Source organism: Tupaia chinensis, unplaced genomic scaffold (assembly GCF_000334495.1).
Source record: "Tupaia chinensis unplaced genomic scaffold, TupChi_1.0 Scaffold000263_1, whole genome shotgun sequence".
Classification (NCBI taxonomy): Eukaryota; Metazoa; Chordata; class Mammalia; order Scandentia; family Tupaiidae; genus Tupaia; species Tupaia belangeri.
Genome location: NW_006159743.1, coordinates 351,118 through 356,548, shown reverse-complemented (window position 1 = coordinate 356,548; position 5,431 = coordinate 351,118). Strand labels below are relative to the sequence as shown.

Genomic DNA, 5,431 nt, shown 5'->3' with positions numbered 1-5,431 from the left:
GCTTGCATGTGGGATTTGAATAACATTTCTACTGAGCAGCCACGATCTATACTCTTTTTTAAAAATAATTGTTTAGTTAATTTTATTATTATTATTATTATCTTTAAATTCACTATAGGCACACGCACTCACCAGAAAGAGACAGAAAGAGAGAAGGAAAGCAAATTGCCAGATCTGGAACTGAAACTGTGGTTGACCATGTGTTTCAACCACCACATCACCTGCTGGCTCCATGGTCTGTACTCTTAAATACTATGCTAATATTATTGCTTATGTTATTGAAAACTAATAATTTATTTCAGTGGTTTTTAAATGTAAGAGTGTGAGCACCTTAACTCTGAGGAAATCAATAATCAATGCTCAGCTCATAGAACCATGGACTTCACTAGGTTATCTACCATCCTGAATCAGCTGTTCTAACATGGTGGAATGGTCTTTGGAAGACTCAACTGCAGCACCATCTAAGTGGCAATACCTTGCAGAGCTGCAGAGTTGGGGCAAGTTTTTCCAGAAGGCTGTGTATGCTCTGAGTGTGTCTAATATACGGTGCTGTTTCTCCCATAGCCAAAATTCTCAGGTGCAGGAATCAAAAGGTGGAAATGGGAGTGGTACTATTCATTATTACTTCTAGTGACTCACTAGCAATTTTTTTGCTTTTTCTGGTGACCTTATGCTCTGCTAGCCAGTAGATCTCAGTTCCAGAGGGAACAGTGATTCATTTATTGTTGAGACATAACAATGATTCCACTAACTGAAATTAGGACTGCCATCCAGCCACTTAGGGTTCTTTATGCCTATAAATTAGCAGACAAATAAGGGAATTACTGTGCTGAATAGGGTAATTGATCTGGAGTACCATGGGGAAATTGGACTGCTACTTCACCATGGAATAAGGAAGAATATGCCTGGATTATAGGAGATTCTATAGGGTGTCTCATAGAATTACCATGTCCCATGATTTAGGTCAATGGGAAAATACAACAACCTGATCCTGGAGAACAACTAGTGGTCCAGACCAGGAATGAAGGTTTGGGTGACCCAATGTTTTAGTCCATTTAGGCTCTAGAAGAAAAATACCTTCCCTCACTCACAAAAAATTTTTCTAAGGATATATCATTATAATAACATGTAGTACAAAAATTTTAAAACAAAAAATCATAACAGTCTCATTTTTAAGCAGCATAAAACACCTATGGAATTATGTACCCAACTTAAGGATAATGGCTTATGTCTGTGTACAGAGTGATAGACCTTTATTTTAATTTGCATTTATCTGATAACAAGTAAATATGAACTTGTGTTCATATTCTTGTTAGTCTTTTGGACTTTTTCTGTACAATTCTTATTTACATTTGTTGCTCAGCTTTTTTCCATTGAGATTTCTTGTGTTTTTCTTGATGATTTTTTACAGGAATTCTTATACAGTGAAGGTATAAACTTCTTGCTGGTTTTAGATGTTTTAAATTCCTTATTGTGATCTATCATTTGAGATATTATGTTTGACATTTTTCACTGACAAGAAATCCTTAGTTGTGTTTTGTTTAGTTTTGTTTTTGTTTTTTAGTTTGCTACATAGTACATGTACTCATGCAGACAGATGGAGAGAGAGAAAATGAGAAAACCCTCCCCGCCCAAGGGAGGATGGTCATGCCACAATGCTTTATCTCCTATTCTCCTGTTGGGATTTTGGGTATGCATGCACATGTGCCCAGTGCATTTTTCATGTCACAAGGTTCAGAATTCAAACCAAGCAGCAGGCCACATGGGATATTAATCATCATACCACTGCCTGGCCCCAAATCCTTAGTTTTGATGTAGTCAAATTCAATAAGTTTTGTACTATGATTTGTATTTTCTGCTCTTGTTTAAGAAGTCTTCCCTTATTTTATATCAGTAAATAATAGACCTTATTTTCTATTGGTGCTAACTTTTTTAGGTCTTTAATCCATCTAGAATCCACTTTTCATTTGGTGTAGGATACTGACACAATTTAATTTTTTCTATATAGTGACCCAGCTTTCCCAATTCTAGCTATATTAAGTAGTATTTCTTTCTCCTATTCATTTGTGGTGCCATTCTTACCTTATACATGATTATTTCTAAGCTCTCTATTTTATTCCATTTATTACTTGTATTTTTTTTTCTTTTATCCTTTGCAAATTCTCCTAAATTTGTTCTAATGCTAACCCTACTCCAGACTGAAAATAAGTTCCCTGACATACGTTTAGACTAATGGTCAGAAATCAGAGAACCACATAGGCTTCAAATCTATTTTTAAAATTCATATTACTCTTTAAATAAAAAATATCCACATACTTGGAAATCAAGGGTGAGTTAAATGAATAGATTTAGAATTGAAGCCTTCCAACTTTCATTAAATCTAAGGTGCAATTCATTGTAGGATGTACCATTATTTTCTGTATATCTAAAAAGATAAAAAAAATTTCTGCTATGTAATAGTAACTTCTGATTTGAATAAATATTTCAGTGTTTTAAATGTTAAAATGTAAAATAAAAAGCAGTGTGGTAGACTACATTATTATTCAAAATACTCACTGCTCCTTTCTGTGGAAGAATTATACATCCATGTGCTACTGATGTCAGATTTGGCCATATAATTTGCAGTACCCCTCACCATGGGATGAATATAATCCCCCATCCTACTGATACCAGGCTTCTATATATGACTTATTTTGACCAAATAGAAATGTACTAGAAGATTCACATGCCACTTTTTTAAAAAGCCATTTTCTTTTTCCTTCTTTCATGAGACTCATCACGTTCCAGATAGGCACTGCTCCTTAAGCTTGGGTATGAGAATACAAAGGAATATAATAGAGCCACAGCCAATCCAGAACAGATAGCGTACAAGTAAGAAATAAACCTTTGTTGTTTTGAACCACTGATACATTTTTAAAAGCTGATTTACTTTTTTTATCTTTTTTTTTTTCAATGACCTCTGACAGGGTCTTATCTCACTGTGATCCTCCTGTCAGCCAGCCAGGATCCCACGGACAGAAAAAGGTGTGCCCAATGTGCTCAGATCAACCTTGGAAGTCTTTCCATTTGACTCCAGCATTTTACAGCAGAACCCTACTTCCTGCCTGCATCTGCCACTGATATTTTGGGGTTGATTCTTTTTTTTTTTTAATTTGCTCCAGGGTTTATGTGCTCACTAGAGAAAGACAAAACAAGAAAGAGAGAGAGAGAGAGAGAGAGAGAGCGAGCAATCAACCCCTGTCCCTCAAGGAGATGGCCAACCTATAATCCCAGCTCCATTCTTCTCTCAGTATTTTAGGTATGTATGCACATGTGCCTGGCACGCTTTTCAAGCCACCAGATCTGGAACTCTGTAATTGGCCATGTGGGATTCAGCCACCTTGACTACCACACCACCAGCCTGGGATGGTTTCTTACTTAAGCAATAATTTAACCTTATCTAACTGTTGTAATGGGCATTTTAAAGTTGACAAATACATCATTTATTCACCTGGAACCAGGAGTTTGCTCCATTTTCATTTCCCCCAAGTTCTAACAGTCCTATGGGGTGGTGGAGCCAAAAGAAAGAACGAACCTGTATTTCTTAATGACCTTGTGGGGGAAAGTTATTTAGGAATACCTGAACTGGACTATTAATAGGATCAAAAACAATTGTCTATTGTGTTAAGCCAACAAAACATTTTTACATTTGTTTGTTACAGCGATTAGTGGTATCCCAAAAGTACAGTGAGTTAAAATGTGTGTTGACTTGAAATTGAAAAAAAAAAAACACAAAAAAAAACAAAATAAAACCTTTGTAATCTAACTCAATTGTTTTATTCAAGTTAGTCTCACATAAATCATTTTATAAGTGAAAATGTCAAAGTATACATCAAAGTCTACTTTTTAAATAAATGTAAGATGATCTGAAGGAAATAAAATCAAATGTATGTATTTGTTCACGTAACAAGTCCTCTGCTAAGAGTTGTGCAGGATACCAAGAGGAGTAAAATATAATAAGGAGTTCAAAATCCAGTAAAATGAAATAATATAAACACATATTTTCTAAAAAGTAAAATTCTATGAAATGCAAATATAGGGAAGATTATATCTGCTTAAGAACATAAGAAAGGCAAAATTCAAGGTATGATTAAATGCTGACAAGATGAAATGGTGAAAATGTATTTCTAGTGGTAGGAATTGTCTGGGACACAGGATATGCAGGGGAATAAACTGGAGGAAATATATCAGCTATATGTTATTAAGGGCTCCGAATGCCAAGTGAGCAATTTGTGTTTGTGCTATTTGTTTAAGAGTGTGTGTTTGTAGAAGATTCATTGTTGGCTTTGAGCAAGAGAAATATAGTCATATTTATACTGAACAGATAGGAATTTAACATATAGGAATTTAATTTAATGTGTGGAAATGGAATAAATAGTAAATGAGATGAACAGTTAGAAACTATTGTAACAGTCCAGGTTAAATGCAATGATTCTTAGGAGGATAATGTTATTGTTAAAAGAAACAGTATTTGGGAGGAAAGTAAGCAAGGATGATCCATTAAGTTATGAGATAGTTGTGACTCAGAGTAGAAAGTCTACCCTGAAATATTAATTTGTCCACTATATAAAAATCAGTTGTTGAGGGCTAGTGGTTAAGGGAATCGCATCCTAAAGGGCTGACTGTGGTTAGAATGCCAGTCCTGAAAGCTTGAAAAACCATGGCAGGTGTACGTGCATGGCAGATGGAGAAACGAAAGAGAAAGGACTGTGGTGTGACCTGCCTCACTAGGGAGTGTTTTCTCCACGCCCTCCCCTGTGTTTCTCCATCTCTTTCTAGTAAGTGCATACATCCTCTGGCAATTAAAAAAAAAATGGAGAAAAATCAGTTGTTGAAATCATAAAAGTAAAACAGTGGACATATTAATAATAAAAGGAGGAATAAAGAGATAATCTTAATGAAGACTGGAGGTAGGAGGTAGACAACAAAAGAGTCAGATAGGAGGAAAATCAGTAATGTGCAAAAAAGAGAAAGAAAAGTTTAAAAGACAGAGAAATCAGTCTTATGTTGGAAGATTGAGAAAGATGAACATTAAGTCAGTGTCATAGGATTCGCTTGATGGTGATCTCTAAGAACAATTTCAGTGGCTTTAGAGTTTGGATACGTTTGTAAAACAGCTAAGAGTGAACGGGTTAAAACAAATGGGAAAAATAAACTTGCATAGACTATTCTTTCAAAAGTGTGGCAATAAGAGGAGGAGCTATAATAACTGTTTAAAAGTTATATTTTACAGAATTATTCTATTCAGAATTAATTTTGGCTCTATCAGCCAAACAATAAAAAAATTTTAATTTAAAACAGAAAAGTCTTCTGAGAGAGGCTGGCAAGTGGTGTGGTGGTTAAGGGTGCTGGATTCCCACATGGCTGACCATAATTTGAGTCCCAGACATGG

General features: G+C 35.2%; 1 protein-coding gene across 1 annotated transcript in view; it reads right to left on the bottom strand.

Annotated features, from left to right (window-relative positions):
* Positions 1-5,431, bottom strand: part of COL24A1 (collagen type XXIV alpha 1 chain) — a 322,594-nt gene that overhangs the window by 142,354 nt on the left and 174,809 nt on the right. The window lies entirely within an intron of this gene.